The 18751-nt window shown below is 31.3% G+C and overlaps 1 non-coding gene across 1 annotated transcript; it reads right to left on the bottom strand.

The window, feature by feature from the left end:
* Positions 1-18354: 18354 nt before the first annotated feature.
* On the bottom strand, positions 18355-18458 carry LOC120615326 (small nucleolar RNA U13). The gene has a single exon (XR_005656239.1). It is a non-coding gene; the product is annotated as a small nucleolar RNA U13 (small nucleolar RNA).
* Positions 18459-18751: the final 293 nt, after the last annotated feature.

Raw genomic sequence — 18751 nt, 5'->3', positions numbered from 1 at the left:
CTATTAATAAGAACTCCCAGGAGGTCTGGTAATGTGGGTTGTTGAGTGTAGCTATGTATTTGCAAATTAAGATACCGAGTTTGGCTTGAATTGCCCTTTGACCCCATTTTAATACCAGGCACATGGGACTATTTGTCTTAGTTACACAATAGTTATTACATTAACATGAATTCTAGATCTTAAGGAAGACACCTATTCTCTTTAGAATATTCATCTAAGTTTCTTGGTCTACTGAGATTGATCATAATAATAAGATTTAGGGTTATTAATAGGTGCAAATAATATATCTGTTACTCCTAATAAATCATTTTACTGTCAATGAAAGGCCAATAAGCATAATAACTGAAATAAATTATGAGGTAAATTCTTTACTGGTGTCCAAAAGGCTAAGCGGCTAATGTAAGATGAATGAGATTTATAACATGCATATTTCATTAAGGAATAGATATAATATGTCATCACAATTTAAATGCTGATTGCTAATTAAAAGCAATGTTCATGATAATTACTTCCGATGTCCTTTTGCATTTGGGTACTTCATGGGTTAATTTAGGAGGTTGTAAAACAAATATTATATTTATATCTTCTTTTTCTTAATTTCTGTTTATTTCAAATCCAGAAAAAATAACAATTTTTTAAAATTATTGTTTCCAAAATATATTGCTTATTACATCAAAAAGTCTAGTGTTATTTAACTTCTTAACATTCTAGGGAGTGGTGGATTATATTTTGCTTTTTAAAAAGCCCTCATAAATTTTGCCCATAAATCATTTAATTTAGATCAAATTATATTTAAAACAATATCTAGTAAGCCATGATTGTTTACTTTCATTTAATTTTTGAAAACTCTATTAGTAATTCAAAGAATTATGAGTTAATAGAATAAGTCCTGGATTGGTGTCTTGTCTTTATCACTAACAACATTTGGGACCTTGAGCAAGTCACCTAACGTCACTTAGGCATTTTTATTTATAGGTAGACAGGAATAAATTTAAGTCTTCTATTTTTTTAAAGAAAAAATATATATACTTTTTATTTGCCAGTGTTTTTCTATGTTGTTGGTAGGAACAGAATGAGTGTAATAAATCACTAAAATTTCAAAATATATGAGAGGGAATGGAATTTAAAAAGATAGTGTGAAGATTTAGGACATTAGGCAGTAAAGGATAGTGACCTGACAAAGGGGAAACAATCAATGTTAGCACTGTGATTGCCCGTCTTCACTATCTGGTAAGAGTTTTCAGCTAGCACAGAAAGGCGGAAAAGCCTAGGAGGAGCCTGGCAATGTCCTTGAATTGAGGATATGGAGTTGGCTAGAGTGTGCATGGCATCTTATTAAAAAGGAGAGAGCTGTACAGAGATCTGCAATTCTCACTTGAATAGCCCTTTATGTATGCATGGGAGGAAATTACATGAAATGAGATCAGGGACAAAAATACACGAGAAAAGAAAAGGGAATACTTGTGAAAGTTTAATATGCCATATTAAACTTTCACAAGAGCTAGAAATACTTTGAGATTCCACAAGTAAGAGAGAAAAAAGTCTTCATAATCCACAGGACATTGAATAAGTATTCAGAAATTTTTTGCCTCAATAGTTGAGAAAAATTAGCTTTTGACTAAAGATTGTATTGACCCTGCTTAATAAAGTTTATAAGCAAACTTTTAAGAATCACATTATTTCTAAGTAACTTATAGTGCTGCCAAGTAAAGCTTAAAAAATATTTATAAAAAATACAAAATTATTCAGCACCCAACAGGATAAAATTCACATTATCTGTCTTCATAAAAATGACAAAACATCCAAAAGAGCAGGAAAATATGACCCATAATGGGGAGAATAATCAATTTAAACAGACACAGAAAGTAATTAGATGGAATTAGTAGGCAACAATATTGCAAGTTATTAATTTCATATATTCAAAAAGGTGCAGGAACACTTGAACATTATAAATAGAAACAAAGAGAGTATAAAAATGACTGAAATCAAATTTATGGTGATGAAAACAACCATGTCTGAGATTTTAAAAATACACCAGTTGGGATTTAGAATAGACACGATTGAAAAAAAGTTTAACAAATTTAGAGATAAAGCAATAGAAAATCAAATATATAGAGAAAAAAGTCTACCAAAAACAAACAAAAATTCATTTCACCAAAACCAGAAAAAGAAAGAAAAAAAAATTAAAATGTAAACCAATATTGCTCATGAATACAGATGCAGAAATCAACAAAATACTAGCAAACCAAATCCAACAACATATAGATAGGAATATACACAATATTCAATTGACTAGAATTAACAAATAAGTTATAAGGTCAGAGGATACAGTGTCAATATTTATATTGTATTCCTATACAATAGCGGTAAACAATACAAAATAAAATTAAGAAAACAATTTTATTAACAATAATACATCAAAAAATAAAATAATGAAGAATAAATTTAACAAAATAAGTGAAATCATGTATAATAGATACTGCAAAACATTACTAAAATAAATTTTCTTACAAAACCTAAATATTTGGAGTCCCATTGAATTTTTATGGATTGGAAGATTCATTTCACTAAAGAAGATATAATATCCAAAAAGCACATAAAGTTTGACAACATTAGCCATTAGAAATGTAAATCAAAACTACAATGAAATGCCATATTAAACCCACAAGAACAACTATTATTAAAAAAAAAAAAGCAATAACAAAAGTCAATGAGAATGCAAATGAATTAGAACCCTCCCACGTTGCTGTTAGGTATATAAAATGTTGCGACCACTTCAGAAAATAATTTGGCAGTTTTAAAATGTTTGAAATATATTTATCGTTGACTAAGCAATTCTACATCTAGGAATTTATCCAAAAATAATAAAATATCCACTTAGTTGTATACAAACATTTATAGCACAAGTATTTATAATAGACAAAGTGAAAAATGCCCAACTGTTTATAACTTAATAAACAAAATGTGATATATTTATACAATGGAATATTATTCAGACACAAAAGAGAAGAAAGTACTAAAGGCAAAGTACTAAAGAAAAGGCAAATCTATAGAGATAGAAAGTAGTTTATCAATGCCTAGGAGCAAAAATGGGAAGTGACTATAGATGTGTATAAGGAAACTTATGAGTGTAAAAGAAATATTCTAAATGTAGAGTATGATGATTTCACAATTCTGTAAATTCATTAAATAATTTAGATTGTACACTTTAAGAAAAAACAATTTCATATTATAAAGATTATACTTCAACAAAGTTTAAAAAAAAATAAAAGAGAAGAACACTAATGAGTTCCAGGTTAACTTTAATCTGCTATATACAGAATAATGGAATTCTCTAATGGGAGAAGAGGATGAGGAAGAAAAAAAACATTTACAAAATAATAGCTGAAAATGTCCAAATTTGAGGAAAATTAATAGCTGACACTTCCAAGAAGTTCAATGGATTCCAAGTATAAGAAATATGAAGATAGCTACATCATAATCAAATAGCAGAAGACCAGCAGTAAAGGAAAAATTTTAAGAACAGATCAAAATAAACATTTCATAGAGAATGACAATAGGATTCTGGACAGAAGCAATATGACTAGAAAATCACACAGAAACATATTTAAAGTATTAAAGAAGAATTGGGAAAATTATCAACCTAGAAATCTCTACCCACCAAAATTATTTTTTGTAAATGAAATAAAAGTAAAACTTTCCACATATATATAAAAGTTGAAATAATTTATCATTAGAAATCTGGCAATACAAAAAATGTTAAAGGAACTAATTCAGAAAAAGAAAAATACTAGATGAAATCTGGTTCTACTCAAAGGTCACTGATAATAGTGATTGTGTGAGCAAACATTAAATAATTCTATTTTATTTTAATATCTCTTTAAATTTGAAATTTTAGACAAAATAATGAGAGTGTAATTAAGAGTTATAAACAATGTGGAAATAAAATATATGACAAAAGTGACACAAAGGCCAGGTAGGGAAAATGAAAATATACTGATATAGGGATATTATAATATATATGAAGTGAGATAGTATTACTGCAAGTTAGAGTGTGATAATATATAAATATATACTATAAATTTTAATCTTTAAAAGAAGACAATGAAGAATTAAAGGTAATAAAGCAACAAAGAATAAAGTGGAATAAAATCTATAATTAAGCCAAAAAGAGACAAAAAAATGTCAGAGGAAAAGGAAACAAAGAGCAAATGGAACAAACAGAATACAACTAGGAAGATGAGCAATTTAAACCCAAACATCAGTAATCATATTAAACACAAATAGTCCAAACAACCCAATTTAAAGGCAGAGACTGTTATATTGGATTAAAAGACAGTAAGCCTTTTCAACATATCTTTAAAAAAACATAATAAAACACTAGAAATATAAAGACACCAATATATTAGGAGAAAAAAAGATGGAAAAGTCATGTCTGACTATTCATAATGAAAATAAAGTTTGATTATTCTTTTAATCTCATTATGGCTCATACAGATATTAATATATATATATATATACAACTATGCTAATATAACTGATTTTTATATAAAATTTTAATTTTTAAAAATTTTAAAAATTTTAATTTTTTTGAAAGATACAAACTTCTAAAGCTTAATTGAGAAGAAATTGACAACCTGAATATTTTTGTTCTATTAAAATAATTAAATTTGAGGTTAAGATCTTTTCCAAAAAAATCTTCAGACTCAGATAGCTTCACTGTTGATTTCTATGAAACATTTAAGGAAGAAATAATAATTCTTTACAAAGTATATCATAAAATTAAATTATATGAGATTAACATTATCATGGCATACAAACCAGAAACATGCAAAAAGGAAATATTATACACCATTACCTCACATGGACACAGATATTAATATAATGGGTGGCATTAAGAAAATATTCTCAGTGAGAGACCTAAACACAATTAAAGAAAGTGCAGCCCTGTACCTTGTACACCAGAAATTATAGGAATTTCAGAAATCAAAAGGTAACAGTGAGACCAAGAATTTGATAAGGAAGTGGAAAGCATTTTAGAAATCAGCTAAGGGCTATTTGCAGATATTCTGTTTCTTGGTCTTGAGTCAGTGTTGTTGAAGAAAGAAGGGAAATCTACGAGGTACCTAACAGTTGCTAATAATAGTAATTACTGTGTTAGTACAGATCCTCTCAGTATCAAATATCATGACTCGATTAATGATTAAACATGCATAGCTTTTATTATGGGATATAACCTGGAAGAGAAATAAGGAGGGAGAAGGATGAAGCTGGGAAAGCTGAGTATGTCAATGTGCAAATCTAACCCTGTGAGAATTCTAAATTAATGTTGGTGCCCCCCCAAAATTTGTATGTTGAAATCCTGCTGTTATTGTTGCGGCTATCGGAGTTCTGGTAACACACAGTTCTCAGTCCTTATCATTGACGAAAAAATGGATTTCCACTCAGTGACAGTTATAAAAGTATTTATTAAAGGCACGATTTTGAAGTAGAAGATGAGTCAAGCCTAAAGCTGGCTGATCACCTGGAATTGAGGATATGCACCCCAGTAAGCAGGTACTGGTTAGCCAGGGAAGATAGAGAGTTGTAACCCTGGGGGAGGGGGAAGTCTGCATTATATTAGGACCATGATAGATACTTATGAAAGTGTTCTTAGGTGATTGGCACGTGGGTCATCTTGATTGACACTTGGCTGCTGTATATAACACTTTGCCTAGTGTGAATGAGTTCACCCAGAATTCAGTCTGTTATAGATTCATAAACTTCTAGGCGTAAACATGGTGCTATAATGATGATATAATGAGGCTGAGGTTGTGGGCATCTGTGACCGGATTAAACCAGCTATAGATTATGGCCTTTCAAGTCCTTTGTCTTCAGGGATGCAGGAGAGATTCTCTAACTACCATTAGGGTGTTCTTTGAGTAGTCTCTAGGCTGGGCCTCTATTCCTTTGTTCCCCTGTCACACATGTGTGACTAGTTACCTAACGCTACCACGGATGTAATAATATTTGGAGGTGAGGCATTTGGAAGGTGATAAGGGCATGAAGCTGAAGCCCTTGTAAATGGGATTAGTGCCCTAATAAAAAGAACCCCAGAGAACCCTCTAATCCTTCCTACCATGTGAGCTACAGAAAGAAGGCAGTTGTCTATGAACAAGAAAGAGACTCTCACTGGACACTTAAACTGCCAGCACCTTGATTTTAGCCAGCTTCCTGAACTGTGAGAAATAAATGTTAATTGTTGAAGCCACTCAGTCTGATATAAACTAAGACAGTGAAAAATAGAAGGAAAGGGATTTGGTAGAGGCAAGACAGACAGTCATTTTATCCAAGGAAAATTGAACAAGGTCATCAGAGAGTTAGTTCTCAATCCAAAATCACACAACAGAGAAAACTCGTCTCCCGAAATTTGGACATGCCTCAGCTTAGCATACAAGCTACATTTAGTCACCAGCTTAGAGCAGCTGAAGCAGGAATGTGGCCTCAGTGAAAATATAGTAATGGATTTTAAACTACAAAAACTGGGCCTTGGTAAATTACACTCCTTAAAATTTGAGATCTGTGAGGTGTAGTCTTGCCACTGCCACAGTTTCCTTTTTTTGCTATGTAGATATAATTTTCTTCACAGGTTTTGGGAGCAACTTTTCCATGTTTTCTGTGGGTCTTTTCTTACACTTAAAAAAGGGAGGTGAGTAAGATGAACTACCATCTCTGTTGCTACATTTAGCCTTGGGGCTGCAACTAATAATAATACTCTTTATTCTAATTTGTCCTTATAAAGTTTCTCTCATGCTCACTTGGTCAGGAGTTGGTGCTAACCTGTTTTGTGAGCCATATCTTCATTCCTGAGTTATCTAACCCTTGATAATCATATTGTTCTGTCTGAAGTTGCTACATGTTTGTTCACAGTTATAATCATGCAAAGATTTTTGGCAAAACATGTTGTCACCTATTTTTTGATTATAACCATCTTAGTATGAAGTGATATTTTATTGTGGTTTTTATTTGCATTTCTTTGATAGTTAATGGTGTTAAAGGTATTTTATGTGATTATCAGCCATTTGTATACATTTGATGAAATGTCTATTCAGATAGCTTTTTAAAATTAAAATTAAAATTTATAATTTAGTTAATTTTTTAATTGAGCTTTTGTCTTTTTATTATTCAGTTGTAAGAATTCTTTTTTAATTAAATTTATTGGGAGTGATATTGTTAATAAAATTATATAGGTTTTAAATGTATAATTCAATAATAAATCATTTGTATGTTGCATTTGTGTGTTCACCACCCAAAGTTAAATCTCTTACCATCACCATATATTTGACCTCTTTTACCTTTACCTACCTCTCCCTTCCCTACTTTTTCTCTGGTAACCATTAAACTGTTATTTGTATCTATCTATTAGTTTTGTTTTTTTGTTTTTTGTCTTGTTCGTTGCTTTCAGTTTTAAATCCCACATATGAATGAAATCATATGATTCTCAACTTTTTCTATCTGACTTATTTCACTTAGCTTAACTATCTCAAGATTCATCCATGTTGTCGCAAATGGCAGCATTTCATCTTTTCTTATGGCTGAATAATATTCCAGTGCGTGTGTGTGTGTGTGTGTGTGTGTATCACATCTTCCTTATTCAATCATCTATTGAAGGTCACTTTGGTTGTTTCCATATCTTGGCCACTGTGAATAATGCTGCAATAAACATGGGGGTGCATATATCTTTTTGCATAAATGCTTTCAAATTTTGGAGGTAGGCATCCAGAAAAGTCATTGCTGAGTCATGTAGTAATTCTATTCTTAACTTTTTGTTAGCATTTTATTTTATGATTAGTTTCAAGTTTACGATGCATTGGTTAGACATCTATATAGTTTATGAAACAATTCCCCAGATTACTCTATCTTCCCTCTGGCTTTACACGTAGCCATTATATTACTGCTGACTGCATTTTCTATATCATGCTATTCTTAACTTTTTGAGGAATCTCCACACTGTTTTCCATAGTGAATGTACCGATTTACATTCCCACCAGCAGTTTACAAAGGTTCCTTTTCCCCTACAAACTCTTCAACACTTGTTGTTACTTGTCTTGTTGATAATAGCCATTCTTACAAGTGTGAGGTAGTATTTCATTGTGGTTTTGATTTGTATTTCCTTAATTTTGAATACGAGGAAACACAGATAATAAACTCATGGACCTTGGTTTTAGAGAGAATTTTATAAATTTGACCTCAAATGCAAGGCAAGTAAAAGCAAAAATTAATTTTGATGTATAGTGACAGAGAGAAGTCTAATGCCATTCTTTTACATGTGGATTTCCAATTTTCCTATATATTAAAATGAAGTTTCAGGAAAAGAAATTTAAAAAAGTCTTTGCAATTGTAATGAAAAGAATAAAATACTTAGGAATAAATCTAATGAAGCATATACACAAGGACCTATACACTGAAAACTATAAGACATTACTAAAAGAAATTAAAGAAGACACAAAGAAAAGAAAGATATTTTGTGTTCATGGATTGGAAGAATCAACATAGTTAAAATGGCCATATTTCCCAAAGCAATACATAGATTTAATGCAATCCCCATCAAAACCCCATTGACATTTTTTTAAATAAATAGAAGAAAAAATCATCAGATTTGTATGGAATCATAAAAGACCTGGAATGGCCAAAGCAATCTTGAGAAAAAAGAACAAAGCCAGACATATAACACTGACTGACTTCAAATTACACTATAAAGCAACAATAATCAAAAAAGCATGAGATTGGCAGGAAAACAGATATACAGACCAATGAAACAGAACTGAGAACCCAGAAATAAACCCACATGTATATGAATTCTTTATAGGTTCTAGATACAAATCCTTTATCAGATACGTGGTTGAATTTTTCATATTGATCTCATATTCTTCAACCTTGCTTAACTAATTTACATGCTGTAATAATTTGTTTATGGATTTATTAGTTTCCTATATACAAGATTATGTCATCTACTAATAGTCTTGCATAATTATCCAGCTCTGAATCTCCAGTAGAAAGTTAAATAAAAGTGGTAGCAAACTTCCTTGTTTTGTTTTTTGTTTGTTTGATTGTTTGTTTTTTTATCTGACGGGGAAAGCATTTTTTTTTAACATTAAATATGTTAGCTTTGGGTCATTTTCTGAGGCCTTTATCAGGTTGAAGCAGTTATCTTCTATACCTAGATTGTTGAATATTTACATCATGAATAATGTCAAATTTATTTTGTGTTTATAAGATGATAATGTGGGTTTTGCTCTTTATTCTATAGATACAATACATTACATTAATTGGATGTTTAATTAACATTGCATTCTTGGGTAAAAACTTTCTTAAATGATATGTAAGTCTCTGCTGTGGATGGCAGGCCCTCACTCTGGAATACCCTACACTGTGCTTCTTTCATTGGAATTGACTATAATCCTCATATTGATTATTCTCCCATCACAGGCGTATCTAACACCATAGGGTCTGCCAAATGCAGTGTCATTTCCTTCTTTAAGTCCCACTCAGGGTTGGCTGACTTCACTCAGGATATGGGCTGAAGTAATATTCCTGTTTTGAAAATATGTTTGCTCCAGAGTTTAAAGAGGCCTACCAAATATTGTGTGTATATTGTGTGTGTTTGTTAGATGCAAAATGCAACGATTTGTCTTTTATTTTGCAGGGAATGATTTGGCAACCCCAAGCTAATAGAACTCTAAAATTTCACTATAGTGGCCAGTCCCCGAACCTATGTAAGGTTTATCTTCCATTCTCAGAAGCACATGTATCCTAAGAAGGCCTCAATGTATCAGCTCCTTCTTAATCATTCTGTCCAATCATCAGGTCATCACAATGTTGTTGAAATAATAAATCAATGTGATGTTCTACGGTATATCCACAGTTTGGATCTCCAGATTATATTATAACATAGGTAAGGCCAGTTAATATAACCCTAAAACAAAATGGTAAGTTAATACTATTGTTCAAGCTAGGTGAAAGAGAACTATTTCTAATCCCCGGGTTTAACTGGAATAGAAAAGAACATATTTGCCAATCAATGTCAAACGAAGAGATAATCAATAGCCTTAATAATAATCTGCTCTAGCAAAAAGATCACATCTGGTACAGAAGTTATGATTAGGGCAGCTGCGTACATAAATTTATGGTAGGCTACCATAATTCTTCAGAATATATCTGGTTTCTGTAGGTGACACTAATCTCTGTAACTCCATTGGGTATACAGTACTATTACTGATTTTTTTAACTGGCAATAATGGGTGATATTTTCAAAGATTTGCTATTGTTCTTTAAAATAAGTCTTACAATCCAAAAAAAGTATAGAGGTCTTCTAAATCCCAAGTATATCAATTCAAATTAGGTACTCATAGACAGAGCTGATGACCATTGGATAAATCTGCAGAATCTGCAAACCCACTATGAGTCAGATGTTAACCAAGGCTCTATTTATTACCTGGCCTCTGTAGGTTCCTACTCTAAGAGGTGGGCCAAGATTATTTGGGTATCAATGCTAACTTAGTAGTATTAGAAATGTCTGGGTCCTAGTAAATCCCTTTACCAGTGGATAGTAATCTCAATAGTTCTCTTTTGGAGAAGAACTCTGGGAATCTTCTTGGTATATACTTACTGTACTGTCCCAGGGGGTATCTCTTAGGAACTTGGCCAGCACTTTAGGCAATGGATTTTGAGTACAAAAATTGGCTCATATTAGGGAACTGAGAAAGAGATTATAGAAAAACAAATCCCATGGCTCTCACATTTTTACACAATCATGTCAAGAAAAGTACTGATTGTCCTTTGTGCCGAACTGTCTTTTCAAGGGTGCTTCTATAGCAAACAGCCTTGAAAGGTAAGGGTCATTTACCCCTCTATAGCAGAGAGTATATTTGTTTAGAAACCATAATAATAAAAAAATTACATTTCTTAAGCTCAGGGTTCCATCCCTGTAACAGACCATGTATGCAGATATCACCCGGCTTTCTTACTGTTACCCAATGTAAATAGGACTTTAATAACTGTCCCACTAAAGGCTGATACTTGGCTACACTATTGCTATGAGTAATAAATTTTCCTCCACATCTGACCCAGAAATCTTGTGTCTTCTACTAGCTTCTGGAGAATCATGGCAAGCTAATTTTTAGCTTGCAAGTAGGGTAAAATATCTCACTCTTCACAGTTCTTAACAAAGCTTATAACTTTTGGGGGGGCAACTACATTCTTCTATTTTTGCTTTTTTGTTTGTTATTTTAAAGGTTAGGCAGGAGCTTTGTTTCCTGCTTATGCAAGACATGTTATATCACTAGAATGATTTGAAAATAAGAGGTAAGGTGGGGACTTGGTCCTGGATCACCCATTTCTTCACTTGTAAATTAGAGAAAATACTAGATTTTTTCTCATAAGGATTTTATATGCATTAAATAATATACTACATGTAAGATATTGAGACCAGTGTGTGATATTTATGAGGGCTCAATATATTACCATCAACTGTTTACTAATATAAAAATTGAAAGCAGTAAGCTATTTGAAAGTGAGTTTTTTTTTAGGCTAATTTTAGGTTTGGCCAGCTCCAAAACTATGGGATAATTGAAAGAACAAAATATTCATGTTATGTATAAATTATCCAGCACGTTAAGGTTAGTAAATAGTTATTGGTGCTGCCTTTCTTAGATATGTACATATTCTAAAAACTTAAAGAAAAATGCGAGCCTTTTAGAGCAAAAGCAGATAATTTTATGAATATAATTTTCCAAGATTAAACGGCAGTAAAAATTTATATCCTTATTATTTTGAATAAGTATTGTCAGAAAAAAAGATTAATGACAATTTTAATATCCAATTGATTTATGATTTTATGGGCAAAGTATAACAGAGCTATAATTATGAGATTAAACAATATTTAATGTAATTAAATATCTTATCAATTTTAATTTACTAATATAAGTGTGATTAGATATATGAATGACTTGATGAGAAATTGACTTTAATTTTAGTTCTGTCATTTAAAGATAAACTGTATATTTTATATATTAATATATTAGTGCCTCCTTAAGAGTAATACACTGGACTAAAGAAAGGAAGTAAAGGAAAACCAGATAGATATATTAACTAGTAAGACATTCAGTGCATTCTTCCATCTAAGTTTTTTCCACCAACATTATTGATTTGAGCCCAGAGATAAACCCAGTCACCATGAGTGATAAACTATCACCAAGTCCTATTGACTTTTTTCTCTTTTTGCTGTAGTTTTTGTCAGGTCAATGAATTATCCTTGGCTTATACTTTGTTCTCTAAGGCATAAATCAAGATTTTTTTTTAAAAAATGTTGGTTTCTCACAAGTTTGGAGAAATAAAGCCAAATATAGCCTAAAAAGTGTATCTAAGCTATCATTTAAGTAAAATGCCTTGCTCTGATTCACAGAATGTCAATGTAATTACTATTTATTAATGATCAAAAGTGGGTTATGTTAATTAATTTTGAATTTGTTAATAAACAGAAATAAAAATTTTGCTTCATTTTCTTTATGCACTTTAACTTCAATAGTCATAACATACTGATATAAATTATTTCTGTAATTTCTATGGGTGAAGATCAAACCATGCAGTCTTAATAGTATTATAAATAATCATAAACTTTTATTAAATGCTTAGCATTTTCCAGATGACATATTAAGTATTATATGTCTGTCATTTATCATCCATCCATCTATCTATCTATCTATCTATCTATCTATCTATCTATCTATCTAGCTATCTAGCTATCATCTATCATCTATCATCTATCTATCTATCATCTATCACTTATTTATCTATCATCGTCTATCAATTCATCTACCTATCAACCTAAAGTCATTACATCTAAATCTAGGAAGTAGAAACATTATTATTTTTTTTTTATTTAAGGTGAAAATTTAGGCATAATGAGGCTATATAACTTGCTCAAGTTAACAAATCTATTATGTGGTGAGACAAAAATCTGAATCCAGGTCATCTTAGTGACTGTAGGCTTTTAAATACTACATTGTGTATATTATCCCTTTTAACATAACAGCAGAGCTATATACACTTATTAAATATTCTAGAATTACACAAGTACTGATATTTAGGTTAAGCCCTATCAGACTAGCATTTTATTAAAAGATGCACAAAAAGAAAAATATATCCTAGAAATAAAATAAAAACCGATTAACCCAAAACAAAGAATCTATTATTTTGAGACACTAAAGTAGATAGTTCTAAGAAACAGGTACTGCAGTGGCTTTAGAGACATTAGAGAGCTAGTATAGGATTCAATTTTCATATAAGGCTACAGTTTTTCCACCTCTCTCACCCAATTATTGCCTCCTCCCACCACATTAGTACATTTATATTTATTAGTTGCCATACTAATGTGTATTTTATGACTAAAAACAATATATTTGTCATTGTATAATTTTTAGCAAATAAACACAAGTCATTGAGAGAATAATACATAGCTAACCTGTTTTAAACTACAAATATCAAATATGATATTTTGACTTTTTTGAAAATATATTTCTTTCCTCTTTATCATTCCTATTAACAGAATCAAAAACTTCCCAAGTATGTCTAATACCATATAAAAACTTTACTAAATACAAATTTTCTAATGATCATTGATATTTTCTCACTACCAGTCTAACACATACAACTAGGTTCTATTCAAAGGAAAATAATTTAGTACAACTTAAATTTAGTACAACTTTATGACTTAAAACCTTATTGTGAGTTTATCAGATATTTCAGTCTTATTTAAGATTTTGCAAATAGATCTTGAATTTCTACTTATACCATCTCCAACCTTACAGTTGAAGGAAAACAGGAAAAGAAAAGCTAACATAGGTACAATAAGGGCGTCTAAAGAAAGAAAAAAAGGATACAAGACCAGGAAAAAATATATTTAAAAAAGCATAACAAAACTGGAAACATATTAAAATGCCGTGAAGTAACTCTTGGATTCATAAGCAACCTACTAAATGATCTTCTCAAAACATGTCATATCATGCTCCTTCCTTACCTAAAAACTTCATATTTCTTCCCACTGTACATCATATTGAATTCTAGAACTTTATTTTAGGAAGCAAGGCTACATAATATCTAGTTTCCATGTCTCCTAAACTCACTTCTCCATATCGTTTTCTACACTGATCCACAATGGCCTATTTTCTTTCATCAAGCTTGTTTCTGCCTTCTAGTCCTTATTCATGGTATTATTTCTGCAAACGAAAAGCTCATTTTTCTATGAGCTTCTTGCATAACTGATATTTGTATCATTTCAGATTTCTATTAAATGTCAAGTCCTTAGAAAGGCTTTCTCTGAATACCCAATCTAAATAGCCCATCTGTTACTATCACATTACTCTCCCTATTGCCCTTATCAAACTTGTCACTTCTTGAAGTTATCTTCCATTTCTTTCCTTTTTACTGGCTATATTCTCACTTCTAAAATGTAATGTTTGTGAGAGTATGGATCTTGCATATCATATTCACTATTATATCCTTATAACAACTGAAACTTAAGAAAAATAATTATTTAGAAATAGGCCATGTTTTAATCTATCATCATTTAAAAAAAAAATACTCCTTTATTCATTCCTCAACTTTCCTGTAACATGATTTTTATAATGAGCATGATGACTTCTGAAGATTGTCATTTGGAATAATAAATTTTAAACAAGAATCTTAAGGTCTGTGAAAACAGAATGAGTTGAAGTGATAAGCCACATAAATTATAAATTGTTGGCTCTTTTTTTCACCAAGATCAGCTTTGTAAGTGTTGAGGGATTCATATCGAAAAGGAATGTTTTTCTTTGAAGTTAAATAGCATGTTCGATATATTTTTAAAAAAAGAAATATTGTTTTTGTTTTATCATGCAATGAATTATCACAAACTTTGTGACTTAAATAATGTCCATGGATGTGCTCAAAATTCTATAGATCAGAAATCTGGACATGGCATGGTTGTATTCTCTCCTCAGGGTCTCATAAGGGCAAAATCATAGTGTTAGAAAGGCAGTTTTATCATCGAGAGCTCAATAACCTCTTCTAAGCTCCCATGGTTGCAGAATTAAATTCCTTATGTTTATGGGACTGAGGTCCTTGTTACCTTGCTGGCTATCAGCTAAGAGCCATTCTTAGTTCCCATATGCCATTCTCATTCCTTCCCACATGGTCTCCTTTATCTTTGAAGTCAGCTCTAGAGCAGCTCCCTCATTCTTTTTCATATCAATTCGCTTTCACACTTCTAATCTCTTTAAGGGTTCAGCTGATTAGGCCACACTCACTAATAATTCTCTCACTCTCTCTCTCTTTCTCTCAGAATCAACTGTTCCATGCAATATAACCTAATCGGAGGAGTTATCATAAGCATGATTATTATAAATATAATTCCCTAGTTCAGGCCCACACTCAAGAGGGACAAGAAGATTATACTGTGCTTATCAGCAAGCAGAAATCTTAGAGTCCAAGTTAGAATTCTGTCTACCAAAAATGATATTTTGGGAGATTTAATCAATGTGTAAATTTTATAAATAATGATTTATAGGTTTAGTTACCTAAAAAAACAATAAAACTGTTATACCACAGGCAATGGAATGCTAAAACAGTAAATAAGAAATCCTATTCTTTACATATATAATTTATATATACATTGTTAAAGTCTTAGGTAGAGGACATATTGATCATAAATTGTGCCATTCTCAGTTACTTATAAAACATTCTCAAGAGTAATTTGCAGTTAAGGGTATTTGTATGTGCATTTCATTTTCTCACTGAATGAGTACTTACAGATATTTAATTAACATCAGAGATCACTACTTTGCTTAATAATTAACTGAAATTTAGATGAGATTTAATTTTATAATTAGATTATAATTTATACATTAAATCTGGAATAGTGAAATGTTACCTGTTTAAGTATGGAAGTAGGACAAATGGTTTTGAGCCAAAGTTACGGGAAGAGCACAAAATATATTTTTGTTTTATAAGGATTTAGCTGTCTGTTAAGTTAGAGGTAACCTGCTAACCCTGCAAAAATTGCAATTAGTTTGGTGGGCTCGGAACAACATGCAGAGAAGACAGGCTTAGCATTTTGCTTCAACTTCACTATTTACTAGTTATATGGCCCTGTGCAAGTTTTTCTACAAGATTTCCTTTTAATTTTCTTTTTTTCAAAACGTCTTAGAATGCTATTACTCCTTCCTATATGGTTCCCTTTGTTATTGAAAAATATATATGTATATCAATGCTCTTTCATGGCTAATTGACTCAAAACCATTTGTCTTTGTCCTACATGCATTGCAGATAAATAGAAACACGTGGGAAGGAGCACCCTTCTCATCTACCCCAGATTCCTTCACTTCCACTCTTTGCCATGAGATCATTATGATTAGACTATTTACCCAGCTTTATCTTGTTTATAGCAAGAAGCCTAGGTCAAGATCACTCCTCATCTCCCATACTAATCTCCATAGTGATGTGGGTACTGCTCAGGGTTGATAGATCAGGTTAAAATGAGCTGTACCCACAACAATAACCTGATCTCTCATCCTTTCCCAGTTTCTGAAAATCTACACTTAGATCTGATACCCAATGACTGTTACAAGCAAAAACTCCTCTTTCATTAAACTCTTGCTAAATTTTTCTTCCCTTTTTTTGGCTCTAACTTAAAATTGACTTTCCCTGAGAACATTACTTCCCCTGTAGGCTTCTCAGGTAGTGAATTCCTCCTGCCCCCATACCTTTGGTAACACAGGGTCTTCAGGTATTGTCAGTGTTATTTATCATTGGAATTTCCAGATCTTTCTCCATTTCCTTTCCTATGATTCCCTAGAATTGCACCACATTTTTTTATTCTACTTTAATGTTCCTATTAGTAGTTTATTACCAACCTCTTAATAAATCTGTTTTCCTTGTACATTTCCTGCAATATATTTTCTCCAGCACAATACTATTCTAATTCTTGATGTGTATATTTTACTTTTTGATAACATTCAACAGAACTTCCAAGAAAGTCTTGGAAAATAGGAAAAGAGAATATCTCTCTCTAGAAACAATTTATTTGGGGGTTTTGGTAAACATGCACACACACACTATATATATATGTATGTGTGTGTATATATATATATATATGTATATATACATATACATATATATATATATATATACACACACATACATACATATACATACATAACACACACACTTCTGAAGAAGTAGAAGAATCCAGTTTCTTATTTTAACAGTAATTGCAAAACCTGCCTCACAAGTCCCCTTTATATTTGCCAGCACTAGATCAGGGTCTTCCTCTCTCTCAGAGGTTTGGTACCCTGCCCTGTGGGACATGTCACTAAGTTCCTATTTTTAAATAATTAAAAACATTTTTGTTTTTACCTCTGCCATAAGAAAGATGACTATTTCTTATAATTATGGCTTCCATGATACTAGAATTATCTTTTTACCTTTCCAATTTCTTAGTTAAAAATTTAATACATAGTTAATCATTTCTCATATTAAAGTTTCTTTGTTTTTAAAAAGCTCCAGTTAAGGCATAAATCCCGATTGAAATTTGGTCAGCCCTTAAAGTCAGCTCACTAAAGTCTTTCTTCAAATTAAGCAAACTTTCTTATATTATTTGCTCAATTAGTTCCTCACATAACTCTTCTTTTTCGAGTGAGGGGATACCCATAATTCATATGTTAAATGTTCTGAATATATCCTTCAAGTCTTTTTCTTTTTCTTTTTCTTTTATTCTACACAAGCTCTGTCTTCTTGAATTGCTCTATGTTTTGAAATAGAGCTTATATATGATATTTTTATCTGTTGATCTACATCTTCAAAGAGGATATAAAATATTGGACAATCAGTTTTTATTGAAATTACCTCCCTTTTTTCTGTGTGCTGTTCGAGCTCCTTAAATGATTTTTATTTTTAGTGGTGGTATTGTTCCCATTTTCAAAGTATTGTTTAAAAACACTTCTAAGAATTTATGCTAAGGAAACAAATGTGAAATGACATAGGTAGAAGATTATAATTGCAGGCAATTTATAAACATCTAAATACAAGAAAGAGAAAAACTACACTAAATTTGGTGGAACAGTTAAGTGAATTACAGGGCAACAGATAATGGAACTGTGCTATAAAGTGTTTCAGAGCATAAACTAAAGGACAGGTTACCAGTAGAATGACTTTGGGCAGGTTACTTCTTTGTGACTCAGTTCCCTTAGTTGTAAAATGAACAAAATAATCATACTTCTTTTATAGAATAGTTGTGAAGATCAGTTGTGTCAGTGCAAGTAAAGCATTATTTTTTTCTTGCATCAGACGGGTAATGTGCCGATGGTATAACAAGGTTTGAAGGAGATGTACCTCATACAACAGCATAAACACCCAATCATCATGCTTATATACTACACAAGGATCAAATAAAGCATTTTGAACCAAGCCAGGTACATGGCAAATCATAATTAGGTTACTGTTAACTGTTGTTATTATTACTATTATTATTCAGCTATTAAATTATATTTTATTATATTATAAAAATATAATGCATGCATAATATATTGTTAAAAATATTAAGCTAGGTATAAACAGTATGTACAGTTTTATTTAACTTTGTGAATGCACATATTAATATGGAATGTAAAATCTAGATAACTAATAGACTATGCATAAAATATATATGGCAGCCTAGTCACTAAGTTGCTTACACTCA

Source organism: Pteropus medius, unplaced genomic scaffold (assembly GCF_902729225.1).
Source record: "Pteropus medius unplaced genomic scaffold, Ma_sr-lr_union100, whole genome shotgun sequence".
NCBI classification, from domain to species: Eukaryota; Metazoa; Chordata; class Mammalia; order Chiroptera; family Pteropodidae; genus Pteropus; species Pteropus medius.
The sequence above is the reverse complement of the archived record's forward strand: the minus strand, read 5'-3'. Positions and strand labels throughout refer to the sequence as shown.